Source organism: Pleurodeles waltl, chromosome 11 (genome assembly GCF_031143425.1).
Source record: "Pleurodeles waltl isolate 20211129_DDA chromosome 11, aPleWal1.hap1.20221129, whole genome shotgun sequence".
NCBI classification, from domain to species: domain Eukaryota; kingdom Metazoa; phylum Chordata; class Amphibia; order Caudata; family Salamandridae; genus Pleurodeles; species Pleurodeles waltl.
In genome coordinates, this window is record NC_090450.1 from 355,882,210 (window position 1) to 355,902,248 (window position 20,039).

The 20,039-nt window shown below is 50.4% G+C and overlaps 1 protein-coding gene across 1 annotated transcript in view; it reads right to left on the reverse strand.

Annotated features, from left to right (window-relative positions):
* AGXT (alanine--glyoxylate aminotransferase) overlaps positions 1 to 20,039 on the reverse strand; it is an 879,854-nt gene that overhangs the window by 430,614 nt on the left and 429,201 nt on the right. The gene's annotated exons all lie outside the window — the stretch shown is intronic.

Here is a 20,039-nt window from a genome sequence, read left to right on the forward strand (position 1 = left end):
GCAGACGTGATCTTGCAACTGAATGGTGTCAAAGTCTTCTCCTGTCTTGACTTGAACAAAGGATACTCTCAACTCAAGTTGGAAGAGAACTGCACTGCACTACTTTTTCGACTCATGTCGGTCTGTTTAGATATAAAAGTTTTGGAGTGTCGTCAGCTGCTGAAATATTTCAGGATGTTGTATAAATCAGCCTGTTTATTTCCAGTGATAACATACAGGTATTTGAAGCAAAGCAAATGGAACATGACAAGGCTCTTACACAGGTTATGTATACTTTTGATTTAAAAAGGAGGTGAGATACAGTGTCTTGAAACTGTGTGCGCTAGGACCCTTGCGGTTCTAGGCAGACTCAATATAGGAATTACATAACATGATGGGAGGTGTTAAGGTGTGGTACCTAATACTTTTGATGTGATCTGAGTGCAGTATGTGTTCGTACACTGAGGAATAAAGACATCTGTTACAGAGCTCCATGTGGTGAATGGTCATTTACATGCTCCCGGGTTGGAGAGGTTGCTACACCCGTGATTGTTATTAAAACCTGGGGCAATTGTATTTGTAAAGGCTCAACATTGGTCATCTCTAGCCTAGATGATCATGGCAAAGGCCTCATTCTTATGCCAGTGACCTAAACTTCCATTGCCCAAGTCCTCTAACTTGTGGTGCTCTTATTCTCCCAACAAAATACCACTGTAAACACAACATTGTGCTTGGCTAGCTGGTGATTTAATTGCTCTCAGACCATTCTTTGTAACCCAGTAGTAAGACATTTCTTTTACACGTGGATAAAACCTGTTCTGGAACTGTATTGATGTAACAGCTTTGCATGCATATTAAATTGGATCACAGTGCCACAAAAATCACTGCTTTATAATGCTAAATGTAATCTTTTCTGTCTGCTACCATTAGAAAACAAGCATCGACAAAGCCAAAAAATACACATGTAAGTTACAAGGCTCCTTCAATGATTCCCTGTGTGGATGAATATGAGCATTGGATGAATGAGTGAGTGAGCGAAATTCATTGATAATACAGTGAATCTATGGATAGGTGGTGAGATGAAAAGGTTAATGAATGAATGAGAAGGTAAGGAAAATATATGGAAGCAATCTAGGTTAGTCAGACTGGGGCATAGAGGAACCGTCGTAGGAGAAGGGGCAGTGCGTATGTGAGTGTTTCAGGGCATTGATGGAAAAGTAAATGGATGGATGTTTGAATGGCTAGATGAATTGGTGAGTACATGAATTTTTGGAGGGGCAGTGGCAGTGTTGGGCATGACACAGTATACCCACTGGAGCCACCTCTCCCAACTTCCTGCAGGAGGTAATGTTACAGTTACAAGACAATATCTATTCTTTGGTATAGCCGCAACAATGATTGGATGCCAGCCTATGAAGCTCGAAATGCAGACAATAAACTGCTGTCTGTGGTGTTTATGGCAGTCACTGGAGGTCTTACAGTTGCAGTGACACAGGAGACATGGGTTTGTACACCAAGGTTCTGTGATGTTATCAGAAGTTGGAGTTGTGCAGTGACTGCACTCAGCAGTTCATAAACTGCAAGGAAGTCCACTGGCAGGTGGGGATTATGCAGTGCAGGCAGGGGTTATGTGTCATTCTGTACCATGATCCAGAGGTTTACATGGGTCGTGCTTTGCCACTACTGTGGTACAAAAAGACCACATACTCTCCATTGTGACAGATGCATGTGGTGGCCCTACTTCCAGAAGATGCAGTAAAGTCTTTGTTAAAACTGTGGACTGGCCGGATACAAAGGAGCTCCGGGATTGCTGTTGTGCAGCCAGAACTTTACACAAGTGTTTCCCAACTATCAAAAGGAGCTAGGTGGAACCAACAGTTACTGGTTGTGAATAAGCACAGCAGAACCTGCAGTCACAATCTGCACCAAAACAGGTACTCTGTGTGTGAACTGCAGCTGGGACAAGACAGAGCAACAAGAATGAGTCCAAGATCAACACCTCACTCTATTAGCATGGTGCAAAACATGGCAAGTACACTGACAATCTCAATGCAACTTCACTTTACTAGAGTGGTGCAGATGACATCAAAGGCATCAAAGGCATTAGGAGCAGCTCAGTACCCAGGGACTTATTTACAGGCCAATTGGCGCCACAGGGAAAGGCAGAAATGTGCTGTATCTCCCCCTGTACTGGCGCACAATGTACTTCCTTGTGCCAACTCAGGCATCCTTTCTTCCAACGCAGGCACCTTTGCACCATGGTGTAAGGATGCCTGGTTCACAGGCAGTATTATTTCAGTGCAGGAAGGGACACCTTCCTGCACAATAATAATCTATGGAGGTTTTTTCCTCTTTCTGTGTGTGCTACAGAATGTATTATTTATTTCATTATTTCTTTTACCACTTTGCAATTGCCTACATTTTATAATAGATGTTTTGCTTTTTGTTTTCAGTGCCATTCTGAGAAGGCGTCATTATCAGTGATGTACATAGGTATTGTCATCATGTCCTTTTCACTCTTACGTTTGACAGGAAAACTGTGCGCACTTGTTAGGGACTGTTTATATAATTGCGAACACAAGTCTTCTACATTATCATTTGTTTAGATAGATACCTGCATCAGGGATCCTACATGAGCTGTATAAATACACCTCACACAGACCAGGTCATTAGAGGGATTCCTTCTAGATGCCATCTATGCTGCATGTCACCTTGCCGCACAACTCTGTGTGTCTTCACAAAATCTGACCTAGAGACCTCATTCCAAGGTAAAGAGGGATGGGGGGGCCGCTTCTCATTGACATGGTACTGGCAGATTGGGGTTTATCACACATAACACATAACTCTTGTTAGGGTAGAGATTAGGCTTTCTTTGCTAGGAATTGCATATCTTATGTTTATTGCAATGTGGTGGGGGTTTTCATATTCACAACTCTCATCTTCACCATTTTGCTTTCATTATTGCTCACTATCCTAATCATTGCATTTCATGCATCTTACCGTAGATTGCAGTCTTTTCAATAGACACATTGAAAACTCTCCTGCACCTCCTTCATTACCTATGTGTGTATGAGACTTCTTGCTAACAAGAGAAAAGGGTAACTTCTGTTCCACTACGACTCCCCTGAGAAGTTGCATCTAGAGTCCAGGTGTAAGAATGCCAGAAATCACCTTCACTATCTAAATTTGGTGAGGTACTTCATGTGAGCCAGGAGGGATCGGGCGACAGTTGCAACTTATTGTAGAAGTGACTCAGTCACCTACAAACAGAAGTTCTGTTGCCCCTAAACCAGCAGCCTCACTAAGGAGCAAGAGTCCAACTACGACATGAAGCCATGAAACATAGGGGGTCATTATGACCCTGACGGAAGGAGGGGAAGCGACGGTAAGACCGCCAACAGGTCGGCGGTATTTTTTTTGTATTATGACCATGGCGGTTACCGCCATGGTCATCCGCCGGTTCTCCGTTCCGCCCGCCGGGCTGGAGACCAGGGTCTCCAGCCCGGCGGCCGTCACTATACCGCCGGCAGTATTTTGACCCGGCTTACCGGCATGGATTTAATGCAGTTTGAAACCGCCATGAAATCCATGGTGGTAAGCACTATCAGTGCCAGGGAATTCCTTCCCTGGCACTGATAGGGGTCTCCTCCACTCCCCACACCCATCCCGACTCCCTCCCCTACCCCCCCACCACCCCTGCCACCCCCCAAAGGTGGCATGACCCCCCTCCCCACCCCGACCCCCAACATAACATCACTCATACGCACACGACACACACGCAGGCACCACCAACAGACATACACGCACACACACCGACATACATGCAAACATCCACACACACAGTCAGACACGCACATCCACATTCAAACATACACACACACATCCATACAGACATACCTACAGACATACACGCACTCATTCCCAAACACACAACACCCCCGCAAGCATACACGCACTCACATACCCCCTCTACATACACACACACACACACACCCCCATGCACGCACACAACACACAACAACTCCCCACCCCCCCTCCCCTCACGGACGATCGACTTACCTGGTCCGACAATCCTCCGGGAGGGGACGGGAGCCATGGGGGCTGCTCCGCCGACCCCACACCGCCAACAGAACACCGCCACACCGAATCACAGGACGTGATTCGCTGGGCGGGGTTCTGTTGGCGTGGTGGTGGAGGTGGAGCAACCTCCACTTCCCCGCCGCCCGCCAGTATGGCTGTTGGCAGCTCTCCGTCCGTAAAAGGACGGAGAGCTGCCAAAGGTCATAATAGGGCGAGCGGCAAACCGCCACCACTGGTGGTCTTCCGCACGGCGGTCCCTCGGCGGTCTTGGAAAAAGACCGCTGAGGTCAAAATGACCCCCATAGTGTTTTCTGACTAATTTAACGATATCCTGAGTATCTCTGTCCCACACACAGCAGGTACCCCAAGTACCATTATACGGAAACGTCTGTGGTCTTAGGGGTAATCTTCGTCAGCTGAAATGGAGCACCTATCTGGGCTGTAGGTTGTTCAAACTTGATTCTTAAAAAGGATTTTCCCCATTTGGTGTTCCTTCTCTGTACTCACTATTCAACATGGGTAATGCCATAGACATTCCAGCAAATGTCAGACACCCAATAACACAACATCTAATAGCACATGGCTTAACAGATGAGGGTGGGGATATCACATTTATAGTGGAAGCTCACGAGGCTTATCAAAAAGAAACATTCTATTCATGGATTACCTTTCCTGAGGAAGGCAATACAACATACACATTTCACACGCATGAAATGGCGAAGGTACCACAACAATACCAAGCTTATCAGAATCTAGAGATACCACTTTCTTATCAAGAACATCAAAATTGGTTCAATGCTGCCTTACCACATGTAATACAACCTGTGAGATTAGGTCGCTTAGGTAATGACAGACCAATGTGGCCCAAGTTTGCCATGTACACACCACAGCCTGGTGTACAAAACATGCAGGCCATTGATCTTCTCAACATCTATAATGAGCTAGTAGCACTAGACAGATGTCTTGTTCAGTTCATAATGCGAACATTGAACAGTAACTGAGTGCGGGGGCACCAGCTGGACACTAATTGGCCATTACTGGGATTAACCCACAAACACTACATTCTGTCATGGGCAAGGCGCCCACAGAACTTGAGAAAATTCCATTCTGGATAGCACAAAAAACAAACCAGCAGGAAGCTGTGTTTCCCCAAACAGGACCCCAAGATAAACATAGAATTCTTACAATGTGCTTGCCAATCGGAATGGTTCCCTCAGTGGATGACTGCACTACATGGGGTACAGACTTTGCTGGAATTTACACTACCACACATGGTACCCCAACACTTGCTAACTTACGGGAAGTGTTAAATGCAAATTCAGAATGAACACGTGGCTGCACCTGCCTTGGATTTGGGGATGAAACTGATGCACAACTTCAACATAGTCTCCTCAATAATACTCAGTGACATTAAAGGGGAAGCGATAGCGTTGGCTATACCCCAGCGGCTCCGGGAGATTCCACAGTTAGAACAGGAGTGTCAACTATAGAAAATTATTTCCGAAACCTATACAGGTATAGGATGGGATAGTTTGTGAGTCAAGCCGAAAAAACTTGAGATTCAGAGTACCACCTCTAAGGACAGGATTAAACAAGCACAAGAGAGTTCTAAAAAATGTGAGGATTAACAAAAACAAAATAAAGACAGAAGAAGTCAGAAAGGAGACTCTCTGGAGAGCTCAGAAAGGAAATATAATCTCAGAATTAGAGAAACCTTAAAGACTCCTGACAGCTATACTGATGCATGTCCCTCTTGTTCCTTCCAGGACACGCCGGATAAACGGAGTGAGAGAGTAAGCCGATCAGAGCAACACACTGACTACTAGAAGCAGAGAAAAGACTTACAGCGATCCTCAGACAAAAAAGAGGATGGATCTCCCCAACAGAATCCCCAATTTAAAAAGAAAAAGGTGGCTGCTATAACTACAAAACATGATCCTGCAATTCATCAAATAAAACAATTTGCACCAGTAAAATACAGTTCAGACTTAGGGCTCAGTTGAAGAATATGCTTTTTAATCCATCCATCTTGGATTAAAAAGCATATTCGTCCACTGAGCCCCAAATCCGGGCTTTATTTTACTGGTGCTACTTGCTTGATTTGATGAATTACAGGATCTTGCTCTGGGTGGTACCTTGTTGTTACATATGTGGGAGATTTCTCCCAACTTGCAGCATGTAGTTGGTAGGCCATTGCTGTCACCAGTACCACAGACCACTGCCTGCTCTGAAAAAATCAAAAGAAAACTTTTCATTTTTGTTTTCAAAATGCATTCCATTTTCCTTTAAGAAAAACGGGCTGCATTTAAAAAAAAGTACTGCTTCATTTAAAAGCAGTCACATACATGGTGGTCTGCTGACACCAGCAGGCCACCATCCCTGTGAGTGCCGCCATTCCCAATGGGGTCGCAAATTGCAAACTACCTCATGAATATTCATGAGGTAAGTCATTTGCGACCCCATTGCAAATTGCAAACAGTGTCATTGACACTATTGTTCATCCGGTTTTGCGACTCGAGAAGAGCAGTATTTAATAACACACAATGGGAATATTATTCAACTCCACCTGTGGGGAGCCCCAAAACATATGTAGATACATTTGTATATTTCTCTTGGTATGACGCTACAAATGCAGAGTCTTATTGTTTTAAATTAGCACCTTCTAAAATGCGGAAAATGTTGCTAACTGACACCAAATTAATTGATCCAGATTCCTTTGTTTCCCGGCTTGCTATTGAAGGTTATGAATACTGGAAGAACACTATTGATGTGAAGAGTGTATGGGGAATACAAGATTGGCAAATTCAGGGTAGGGAGGCTTTGTTTAGAGCATACCTTATTCCTGTACAAATGATATTTTTAAATGGCACAGTTTAGCAAACATCTTCCTTAGGGTTAGCAAAAATAAAAGAAATGAACAAGCTTGTATCCTCACACCAACAAAATTCACCAATTGGCAAAAATATTTAAAAGTCACCGAAGATGCCATCTATGCTGCACATCACCTTGCTACAGAACTCAGCATTTGTGTCGTCACAGAGTCTGACCTAGACACCTCGTTCCAAGGTAACGAGGGATGGGGGAGCTTCTCATGGACATGGTACTGACAGATTATGGTTTATCACACCTAGCTCTTGTTAGGGTAGAGATTAGGCTTTCTTTGTTAGGAATTGCATATGCTTATTGCAATATGGTGTGGGTTTTCATATTCACAACTCTCAGCTTCATGATTTTGCTTTTATTATTGCTCATTATCCTAATCATCGCAATTCATCCATCTTACCGTAGATTGCAGTCTTTTCAATAAATATATTGAAAACTCTCCGGCATCTCCTTCATTGATTATGTGTGTATTAGATATATTGCTAACAAGAGAAAAGGGTAACTTCCGTTCCACCACAACTCCCCTGAGAAGTCCCTTCTAGAGTCCATGCGTAAGGCTGGCAGAAATCACCTTCACTATCTAAGTTTGATGAGGTACTGCGCGTGAGCCAGGAGAGTTGGGCCGACAGTTGTGACTTGTTGTAGGAGTGACTCAGTTGCCTACAAACAGAAGTGCTCTCACCCCTAAACAACTATTCTTGCTAAAGGACGAGAGTCCAGCTATGACAGATCAAGGAGAATAATGTAATATCTGAATTCCAAGCAGGATTCAGAAGCTGTATCAGCATGCTTGACCAGATTTTTCAATTCAGTTGTCTTTTCTGGAAAACTGTTGCGGTCAACAGGGACTGACTATTTGTCACATTTGTTGACTTTCACACAGCTTTCAATTTAGTCCCATGGGCAATATTCTGGTCTGTTCTAGATAAGAGGGCCTCCCGCCCCACCTATTGGCAACCTTTGTCTCGCTTTGTGAGAACAACATGCAAGGGTCAGATGGGCGGAGCAGGGGCAACTAATCGACCCTATAAGAATTTTGCGGCTGTCAGGCAGGGTTGTGTCTTGGCCACCACAATATTTTCCTTATACATAAATGATGGAATGGCTGGATAAAGATGGTTGTGACTCACAAAAAGCGGTAGGCAAGAGAGTCCCCACCTTACTATTTGCAGATGACATTCTACTGAACTCTAAATCACTCAAGGGTCTACAGCAGCTCCTGAATGATTGTAGTGACTTTTGCAAGGAGCGTGGGTTAGATCTTAGTAGCTCTAAAACACAATATATGGTATCCAGTCTTGCAAAACGTAAAAACTACAGATGTAAGTTGTATGCTAACAGGTTTCTAACTTTGATTATCTAGGGATAAGGCTAACACCTAGCCAGGATTGGTCTATGTAGATTCAAACATTGCACTGCTCTTTGCTACACTATACTGCAATATTGTTAATGATTTTGATTAAAACTCAAAGAGAGATACTCCAGCCATTGAAATCTACTGTGTGAAGGCTTTGGGAGCTGTAGTGTATGGCTCCAAGATTTGGGCTCATGCTAATAGTAATATTCTAACATCAGCAGAAAGTAATTTCATTCCGTCCCTCTTTGCACTCCCAAACAGTTGGCCTCAGAATACATTAGACCTTGATATCACATTTCGAAAAATCTCCTGGAAAGCTGAGCATAGACTCTTGCTCTACTGGCATAGGCTTTGGTCTTCGATCGGTTTAGGAGATGATCTTCTGGCTATACCTGGTGCCCATAAAATTCTATGGTTAACACATTTTAGAGCCACAGATAGGATGTTGGGACTGGAAAAGTTCTGGGCAAGCCCAGAGGAACGGAGCTCTAGCTCTTCAATGAATAATAAATCAGCCTACTGGGAGTATGTATCTGTAAAAACTGTTCGTAGTAATAGAGGCACCTTCACTACAGAATTTACTAACTTTAAAATGCTCCCTGTGTTTGAAAAAGCAATTGATAAAATGATGCTCCCTTTGGCTGGGAAATTATTTTTACAATTCAGGCAACATACTCTTCCTATCAGGGCCTTTTGTATCAAGAGGGCCACTGCACAACATGTGGCGATGAGTGTCCAGCATGTAGAGAGCCATCAGAGACTATACCCTATATTTTATATTTTTGCCCTGCTGATGACCTCCAGAGGACAAAATGTTTACTGCCCTTGTGCAGGCATTTGGGAACCAGGAGGTATTCAGAGGCACTTGGGCCCATATATAAAAAAATGTGGTGCATCATTTATGATACGGCGCACCATGGCGCACTTTAGGTAACTAGCATCAGAAATGTTGATGCTAGTTTGGTGCTTTGCAGGATTAGCGCCAAAAATGTTGACTCTAATCCTGCAATGTAAAAGAAGGCCCCTTGATGACGATGGGTGTCTGCCTTAGGCAGGTGTTAAAAATGACACTAAAAATTGTGCAGTGAAATCTCATAGATTCCACTGCACCATTTTTCTGGGCCTCCGAATGCCTGAACACCCCCACTTGCATACGTTATGCATGGATTGCACCAGTTTGGAAATATGGCATGGCATTCTTGCCATTCTAACACCACATTAGCATTAAAACAATGATGCTAATGTGGCACTAGGGCCTACATAATTATGGCCCTTAGTATGTTAAGAACGGATAGCTTCAGGCCGGTGGTATTTGTTGTAGCAAGATACCTCTTGATTGCCTGGATCTGGCACGCAAAGTGCATCCGAGCAAGTAAATAGGAACAGTCACAATAAATATGTGAATGGACTTTGTTGAGTTTATCGCTCTTTTATTCCAAACATTGCCCCACCTTTCGTATACAGCCCAAAATATATTTTAAACATTTTATTATTTATGTTTTAGTGATTATATTTTTAACACTAGTTGTGATCTTTCAACTTTTCAGGCATGTCCTTACCTTAATCTATTGGTATTCTGCTATATGTTGGAGAAGAGATTGAACACAAAATTGAACTTTAATACTTGGTGGTCCATTTTTCCTTTTGCACATTTTCAGGTCTGCAGACTTAGGGGGTCATTACAACTTTGCCGGGCGGCAACCGCTGTCCGCCAAGTTGTAACCGCCGTGCGGCGCCAATGCGGCTGCACTCATGCGGTGCCCATTTTGACATCCCTGCTGGGCCGGCGGGCGGAAACCAAGTTTCCGCCCGCCGGCTCAGCTGGGATGTGGGCCGCAACATGGGAGCCGGCTCCACACCGTTGCTTAGCAGACAGTGAAAAGCTGCATGGGGCCCTGTCAGGGGGCCCCTGCACTGCCCATGCCAGTGGCATAGGCAGTGCAGGGGCCCCCAGGGGCCCCACAACTCCCCTTTCCGACAGCCTTTTCCTGGCGGTTCAAACCGCCAGGAAAAGGCTGGCGGTCGGGGACTCGTAATCCCCTGGGCAGCGCTGCTAGCAGCGCTGCCCAGGCGGATTATCACCACCGGGGCAAATGTGTCAAAATACCGCCGGCCCCGGCGGTGTGACCGCTGCGCTTATGCCGCAGTCGTAATGTGCCAGGAAGCACCGCCAGCCTGTGGGCGGTGCTTCCATAATTTTAGCCCTGGCGGTCACGTACCGCCAGGGTCAAAATGACTTTCTTAATATTCTGGGTTTATATGTGTGTATTAGAAAAATAAGATACTTTGTATACATTAAATTCTGTTCTCTTAGTATGCTACTTTTTAGGTGGGTGGCTTGTTAAGTCCCTAGGTACACTGCTGTGCTGGTCTTATGTGATTTGAGTGTAGCCATTGTAAAATATATTTAGGCTTTGTATGTTGTGCTACAGAGAAAAGGGGAACCTGCATGATATCCTGTATGAAATATCATGGATCCAAAAGTACAATATTTGTATCTTGAGATCATTGATCTGTATGGTATTTATCAATATTGATTAGATAGTTTTACTTTGTTTTGTATCAGCATTTTATTGATCCTTGATTGATCGAAACAAAGTTTGATGATGATGATTTAGGCGGTCATTACAACATTGGCGGTAAAAGCCGCTTACCGCCGTGTAGAAGACCGCCAACACACCGCCGCAGCGGCGGAATTCCGCCACAGCTATTATGACCCACATCTCGGAACCCACCAAAATTCAGACACCCACAGAAGTCTGCCACACCAAAGGTCAGTGATAAACTGGCGATAACAAAACCTCCACCGTCACGCCAACAGAAATACGCCCACACTATCACATAACACGAATCCATGCGGCAGTCTTTCAACCGGGGTATTCCATTGGCGGTACATACTGCCGGGCTCAAAATACACACACTTCTACAAAACATCCCCACATTGGACGATTCAAAATACACACACCTGAGACACATACACACACCACTCCCACACACCTGTTACAATATAAAACCCACACCCACATCACCCACAAACCCCCACGACAAAAAATTCAGAAAGAAGGCCAGAGAGAGACACCACCAGCAAGTACAACAGCATCCACAGGCACATAACACCATCACCCACACAACTTCCACGCACCTCACACAACACACCACTACATATCACCACACTTATCACCACACACTCACCCCACACATCACCTACACCACCCCATGGCACGTCAAAGACACCCCAGGTTCTCGGAGGACGAGCTCAGGGTCATGGTGGAGGAAATCGTACGGGTAGAGGCACAGCTATTCAGAGCACAGGTGCAGCACACCTCAATTGCAAGGAAGATGGAGCTATGGCGAAGAATAGTGGACAGGGTCAACGCAGTGGGACAACACCCAAGAAATCGGGAGGACATCAGGAAAAGGTGGAACGACCTACGAGGGAAGGTGCGTTCCGTGGTCTCAAGACACCACCTGGCGGTTCAGCGGACTGGGGGTGGACCCCCACCTCCTCACCCACAACTAACAACATGGGAGGAGCAGGTCTTGGCGATTCTGCATCCTGAGGGCCTCGCAGGAGTAGGTGGAGGAATGGACTCTGGTAAGTCAAAGCTTTACTATTACATCCCCCACCCTACCTGCATGCTATCACATACCCCCACCCTCGCCCTCACCCCCATCACTCCAACTCCTCACACATGTCCCAATATCACAAACCACCCATCCCAACACCAAGCCCTGCATGCAACACCAAAGCATGGACACCCATCACCAAAGCATGCCCACTGCACATAGCCATACACCCCCTAAACCATTATCACAGAAGGTCCCACACAAGAATGGAAGCACTGGGGTACAGGGTGACCCACCCATTGCACACCATGGCACACACAGATGCAATAATCATTCCTTTCCACCCCTGCAGGACCCCTACCCAACGTCACCAGACAGGAGGGTCCAGACATGTCCACTCCACCCACAGAAGAGGCCCACAGTGATGACAGCAGCTCTGTCCAACTGGATCTAGATGACAAGCCCGGACCATCGGGGACCTCTGGACAGTCGGTTCCCCTCACACAGGCACAGGCCACCACAGACCTTCCCCCCTCTGGAAAAACCAGCACAGCACCCATCCAGCGGGCCCATACCTCCGTCCCCAGGACACGTCAATCAGCTATGTGTCCACCACTAAAGGGAACCCAGGATAACCCACCACCCCAACAACAACAGGGACCTGGGGGCAGTGGGCACACAGTCCAGGGGACGAAGGCCCAGGAACACAGGGGAACTGGGAGGGCTGCTGTGCGACAGGGGGCGGACAGGCCAAGTGAACCCACTCTCCACGAGGCCCTCTCCTCCATCATGGGAGCATACAACCACTCCCAGGAGACGATGGCAACGGTACTGGCCAAGTTTCAGGAGACCCAGCTCATGCAGGAAGAACAGTATATGGGCTTCAGGGAGGAACTCAGAACCATCAGCTCCACCCTGGGCACCATCGTAGGAGTGCTGAAGGAAGTACTCAACACCAGGAGGGACACTGTGGCACTACAAGGGGCCCCTGACACTAGCATGGACGATGAACTGCCCATCACCTCCGCCGGCACTAGTGGACAGGACGCCCCGCCACAGGACCACCACACCAGCACCCCACCCCCTGCAGACGGAGAACCACCCCGCAAACGGTCCCTGAGATCCAGGAACAAGACAGAGAACGATGCCAAGACCGCCGCCAAGAAATGAGACCACCCTGATTGTCATCCTACTGTCCCACTTTGTCACCCTGTCCATAATTAAACTGCCCCAGCTCCACTTCCTATGCCCATATGGGCAATGCACCTGTGAGACTAATAGACTGGACTCTGCCATGGACACTCCTCCGCCATCACCCCTCACCATTTAACTTCCCCCTCCAATATTTTGCATTTAAATAAACACACCTAAAGCACAAAATGATCTGGAGTCTGTCTGTGATTTTGAAATAGTGTAATTGCAATTACAGTGACAAAATGTTTTTGAAATAGTAATGTCAACATACCTATGTCACACAGCTCTAGTCCATGAGGAATTTAAGCAGATGTCACACAGTGGGGCCCATATCTGTGAAACCGTAAGGGAAAGTGACAACTCAGTGACCATACACTGGGTGAAAATGACAGACAGGAGAGAGGTAGTAGTGTACATGTAGTAGGCAGGATTGTATTCTTACCTGTGTTTCACTGGAAATATTGCTGGATCACTGAGTCCCTGTTCTGCATGTCTTCTTCCTCTGCTTCATCCTCATCACTGTCCACAGGCTCCACAGCTGCCACAACACCGCCAACTGGACCATCCTCCTGCAGAAAAGGCACCTGTCGTCGCAAAGCCAAGTTGTGAAGCATACAGCAGGCCACGATGATCTGGCACACCTTCTTTGGTGAGTAGAATAGGGATCCACCTGTCATGTGGAGGCACCTGAACCTGGCCTTCAGGAGGCCGAAGGTCCGATCGATCACCCTCCTAGTTCGCCCATGGGCCTCATTGTAGCGTTCCTCTGCCCTGGTCCTGGGATTCCTCACTGGGGTCAGTAGCCATGACAGGTTGGGGTAACCAGAGTCACCTGCAAATGGCGAGGGACAACTGTTAGACACACACTAACCTGTAGGGATATACCCAGACAACCATTCCCACTGTCTTGCTTCCAGGGGCTCACCTAATAGCCACACACGGTGCCTCTGGAGTTTACCCATCACATAAGGGATGCTGCAATTCCGCAGGATGTAGGCGTCATGCACTGAGCCAGGGAACATGGCATTCACATTGGAGATGTACTGGTCGGCCAAACATACCATCTGTACATTCATAGAATGATAACTCTTCCGGTTTCTGTACACCTGTTCACTACTGTGTGGGGGAGACCAAAGCCACATGGGTCCCATAAATGGCACCTATGATTCTGGGGATATGTCCCAGGGCATAGAAATCACCTTTCACTGTAGGCAAATCCTCCACCTGAGGGAAAACGATGTAGCTCTGCATGTGTTTCAGAAGGGCAGACAACAGTCTGGACAATACGTTGGAAAACATAGGCTGGGACATCCCTGATGCCATGGCCACAGTTGTTTGAAAAGACCCACTTGCAAGGAAATGGAGCACTGACAGCACGTGCACTTGAGGGGGGATTCCTGTGGGATGGCGGATTGCTGCCATCAGGTCTGGCTCCAACTGGGTACACAGTTCCTGGATTGTGGCACGGTCAAACCTGTAGGTGATTATCAAATGTCGCTCCTCCATTGTCGACAGGTCCACCAGCGGTCAGTACACTGGAGGATGCCGCCATCTCCTCACATGTCCCAGCGGACGGTGCCTATGAAGGACAACAGCGAACTCAGAGGTACGTACCCACAGTTTACACAGAACACCAAACATACACAAAAGGTGGCCTGTATGTGTGTTGAGACAAGGCCTAGGTATGTGTGACGCAGTTGAAAATAAGGCCATGTGGGCCCCTGAAATGGCGGCTGCCTGACCTCTAAAGTGGGACAAAGGGATGTGACGTAACTGCGCTGGCGTTGTACACCGTCGTGGTAGGTGGTCGGAGACCGCGGCGCAATGCTGCATTGGTTAACATTGGACCCTATGGGTCCCAGGAGCCAATGATGATGTACGCCGGCGGTGATGGTACGCACTGCCGCGGACGTGACTGCCATTTTCTATCTGTGCAATCACTCAATACCTGATCTTCGACAGGAGAGGACCTACACTGCAAGTGCTGCTGTGACCTCGGTCTGGAAGAGACAATGGCTCGTGCGTCTGGGGAAAGGGCCCCTGCCTTCACATCGGAGGAGTTGGAGAAGCTCATGGATGGGGTCCTCCCCCAGTACACGCTACTCTACGGTCCTCCAGACAAACAGGTAAGTACACAGGGAATATGTTGTATGGGCTACGCCTGTGTGGAGAGGGCTGGATGTAAGAAGGAAGGGGGCAGAGTGCTGCTTGCGTGAAAGACGGTGAATGCATGTGCCAAATGGCAAGGGTAGGGATGGGGGCCAATCACTTTGACAGTGCAGTTGGTAATGACTTCTCTTCTTCCCCTGTACATTTCATATAGGTCTGCGCCCACCAGAAGAAAGATATTTGGTGTGCCATCACCAAGGACGTCCGGACCCTGGGGGTCTATCACAGACAGAGCACCCACTGCCGGAAAAGATGGGAGGACATTCGCCGCTGGAGCAAGAAGACGGCGGAGGCTCAGCTGGGGATGGCCTCCCAACGTGGGAGGGGTGCCCTCGCACCATGACCCCCCTGATGTTCAGGATCCTGGCGGTGGCCTACCCGGAGTTGGATGGGCGCTTGAGGGCATCACAGCAGACACAAGGGGGTGAGCACACTCTCACTCTGCTGACTTTGCGCGCAGTGGAGGTGTCTGGGTGGGGGAGGAGGGCTGTGGGTTTCCCTAGGCCAGGGCGAGTTCCGTAGGCAAGGCCCCTCCGTAATGCAGGCCATGTGGCACCCCAGCCCACCTCTGTAGAGTGCCAAGTACAGCTATTCATGCCCCTGTGTCATCTATGTGTGCAGATGTCGTCCATAGGCTTGTAGGCCATTTCCCAGTAATTGAACAGTGGAGCCCAAGAGCGCGGCGTAGTGCAGGGGGCTTCTGTGTCTGTCTTGTCCGCCAACGGTAGAGGTAATCCATGCACTCAACATGTCTTTCTTCTGTCGTCCCCCCCCCTTTTTGTGTTCTCCCTGTTCTTGTGTGCATTAGCATCATCAGGCGGAGGAGCAGTGGCACCGGAGCACGAAGGAGCTGCATCCCACATGGCCTTGGAGGGCGAGACTATGCACTCAGAATTCACCAGTGGGACGGAGGGCAAGGGGAGCTTCACGGCGGGGACAGGAGCTGACACCAGCAACACGGACACGTCCTCTGATGGGAGCTCCCTTGTGGTGGCGGCAACATCTGTGCCCCCGCCTCTACAGGTACAGCCGCCACCCCCCCTACCAGCACCGCCCTCCCAGCAGCCCCTCTGCCTTCGCCCCGTGCCCGCTCACCCAGGAGGGTGGGCATCACCTTCGCCCCAGGCACCTCAGCCCCTGCCCCTGTCACCCCTGCTGCCCTCAGTGAGGAGGCCATGACCTCCTCAGGTCCCTCACTGTTGGGCCGTCTACCATTTTGAATGCCAGCCAGGGTGTAGAAAGGCAGTTGCAACAAACTAATGCATTCCTGGAGGGGATTCATTCTGGTCAGGCGGCCCTTCACCGAGCTTTTCAAACTCTGGCCTCAGCACTGATGGCAGCCATTGTCCCCGTCTCTAGCCTCCCCCCTCCAACTTCCTCAGCCCAGACCCAATCCCCTGTACCTCTGCCTATCCCAAGCACACCATCAGACCAACCTGCACACACCTCACCACACAAGGGAAGCTCAGGAAAACATAAACACCACACATCCCACAGGCACTCACGCAAGCAACACACACATGCAGACACACCAACATCCACTGCCTCCACTGTGTCCCCCTCCTCGTTGTCTCCCTCCTTCCTCCCAGTCTCGTCTACACTCACACCTGCATGCACTACCTCTACAGCCACTACGTCCCTCACCAGCACACCCACCAGCACACCCCGCTTACGTGCAGTCACCACCCCCACTACCATTCACACGTCCCCTGTGTCCTCTCCCAGTGTGTCTGTGACGCCCCCTCCCAAGGTACACAAACTCAGCCACACACCCACCCAACAGCCATCCACCTCACGGCAGCCTCCAGCGCATGCACCTGCACACCTCCTACTACCACCACCTCTTCCTCCACTCCCAAACCCCCCCAGCTACCCGTCCCAGTGTGTCCCAAAAACTTTTCCTGTCCACCCTTGACCTCTTTCCCACACCTCCCCATCCATCTCATAGGTCCCGAAGTAGCACCTCAGCGACATATCTCCGGGACCAGTGGTGCCTGTAGTCACCGGTATGTGGAGTGCACCGGCCACCAGGACAGCCAGTGTGGCACGGAGCCACAGCACAGCCAGTCCCCCACCTGTGAAGCATCAGAAGTTGGCCAGTGCCCGGCAGGAGAGGGGGAAGACTCCAGCCACCAGTGTGGAGTCAGCTGTGACACCTCCCAAGGTGGGGAAGGGCCACAAGAAAGTCGGCAAGTCTGGGAAGAGTTACACGGCGGAGAAGACCGCCATCATCCCGCTGTCCAGGAGGCCACCACCAGCCCCAGCCCAGCTGCCCAGGAGGCCACTGCCAGCCCCAGCCCAGCTGCCCAGGAGGCCACCGCCAGCCCCAGCCCAGCTGCCCAGGAGGCCACTGCCAGCCCCAGCCCAGCTGCCCAGGAGGCCACCACCAGCCCCAGCCCAGCTGCCCAGAAGGGCACCGCCAGCCCCATCCCAGCTGCCCAGGAGGGCACCGCCAGCCCCAGCCCAGCTGCCCAGGAGGCCACAGCCAGCCCCAGCCCAGCTGCCCAGGAGGTCACCGCAAGCCCCATCCCAGCTGCCCAGGAGGGCACCGCCAGCCCCAGCCCAGCTGCCCAGGAGGCCACAGCCAGCCCCAGCCCAGCTGCCCAGGAGGTCACCGCAAGCCCCATCCCACCTGCCCAGAAGGGCACCGCAAGCCCCATCCCAGCTGCCCAGGAGGGCAACGCCAGCCCCAGCCAAGCTGCCCAGGAGGTCACAGCCAGCCCCAGCCCAGCTGCCCAGGAGGCCACCGCCAGCCCCAGCCCAGCTGATCTGTGAAGGACCGCCAGCACAAGCCCCGCTGGGCCATGAAGGACTGCCAGCACAAGCACCGCTGAACAGGGCACCGCCAGCACAAGCACCGCTGGGCCATGAAGGACCGCCAGCACAAGCCCTGCTTGGCCATGAAGGACCGCCAACTCAAGCACCGCCAAACAGGGCACCGCCAGCACAAGCACTGCTGGGCCATGAAGGACCGCCAGCACAAGCACCGCTGAACAGGGCACCGCCAGAATTGCTGGGCCATGAATGACCGCCAACTCAAGTACCGCTGAACAGGGCACCGCCAGCACAAGCACCGATGGGCCATGAAGGACCGCCAGCACAAGCACCGCTGAACGGGGCACCACAAGCACCGCTGGGCCATGAAGGACCGCCAACTCAAGTACCGCTGAACAGGGCACCGCCAGCACAAGCACCGATGGGCCATGAAGGACCGCCAGCACAAGCACCGCTGGGCCATGAAGGACCGCCAACTCAGGCACCGCTGAACAGGGCACCGCCAGCACAAGCACAGCTGGGCCATGAAGGACCGCCAGCACAAACCCCGCTTGGCCATGAAGGACCGCCAACTCAAGCACCGCTAAACAGGGCACCGCCAGCACAAGCACCGCTGGGCCATGAAGGACAGCCAGCACAAGCACTGCTGAACTGGGCACCCCCAGCACGAGCACTGCTGGGCCATGAAGGACCGCCAACTCAAGCACCGCTGAACAGGGCACCGCCAGCACAAGCACTGCTGGGCCATGAAGGACCGCCAGCACAAGCACCGCTGAACGGGGCACCGCCAGCACAAGCACCGCTGGGCCATGAAGGACTGCCAGCACAAGCACCGCTGGACCATGAAGGACCGCCAACTCAAGCACCGCTGAACAGGGCACCGCCAGCACAAGCCCCGCTGGGCCATAAAGGACCGCCAACTCAGGCAGCGCTGAACAGGGCACCGCCAGCACAAGCACCACTGGGCCATGAAGGACCGCCAGCACAAGCCCCGCTGGGCCATGAAGGACCGCCAACTCAAGCACCACTGAACAGGGCGCCGCCAGCACAAGCACCGCTGGGCCATGAAGGACCGCCAGCACAAGCCCCGCTGGGCCATGAAGGACCGCCAGCGCAAGCACGGCTGGGCCATGATGGACCGCCAACTGAAGCACCGCTGAACAGGGCACCACCAGCACAAGCACCGCTGGGCCATGAAGGACCGCCAGCACAAGCCCCGCTGGGCCATGAAGGACCGCCAACTCAAGCACCGCTGAACAGGGCACCGCCAGCACAAGCACCGCTGGGCCATGAAGGACCGCCAACTCAAGCACAGCTGAACAGGGCACCGCCAGCACAAGCACCGCTGGGCCATGAAGGACCACCAACTCAAGCACAGCTAGCCCATGAGCGGCAGGGGCACTGACGCAACTGGGTCCGTCACGGGGTGAGTGATGCACTCTGGGCACCAGTCCCCCTCCAGAACCAGTGGAGAGGTCCATCCACTACCTCTGTCCTTCACAGGATGAAGCACTCTGGGCACCAGTCCCCTTCCAGAACCAGTGGAGACATCCATCCACTACCTCAGTACTTGGCAGGATGAAGCACTCTGGGTACCAGTCCCCCTCCAGAACCAGTGGAGACTGTTATCCACTTGAGAGACTGTGGCTTTGCACTCCCCAGGATATGGCAGTGGGCAACCCACCCACTGTAGAGACTTGAGAGACTGTGACAGTGGCTTTGCACTCCCCAGGATTGAACAGTGGGCAAGCCACCCACTGTAGAGACTTGAGAGACTGTGGCTTTGCACTCCCCAGGATTGAACAGTGGGCAAACCACCCACTGTAGAGACTTGAGCGACTGTGGCTTTGCACTCCCCAGGATTGAACAGTGGGCAAACCACCCACTGTAGAGACTTGAGAGACTGTGGCTTTGCACTCCCCAGGATTAAACAGTGGGCAAACCACCCACTGTAGAGACTTGAGAGACTGTGGCTTTGCACTCCCCAGGATTGAACAGTGGGCAAATCACCCACTGTAGAGACTTGAGAGACTGT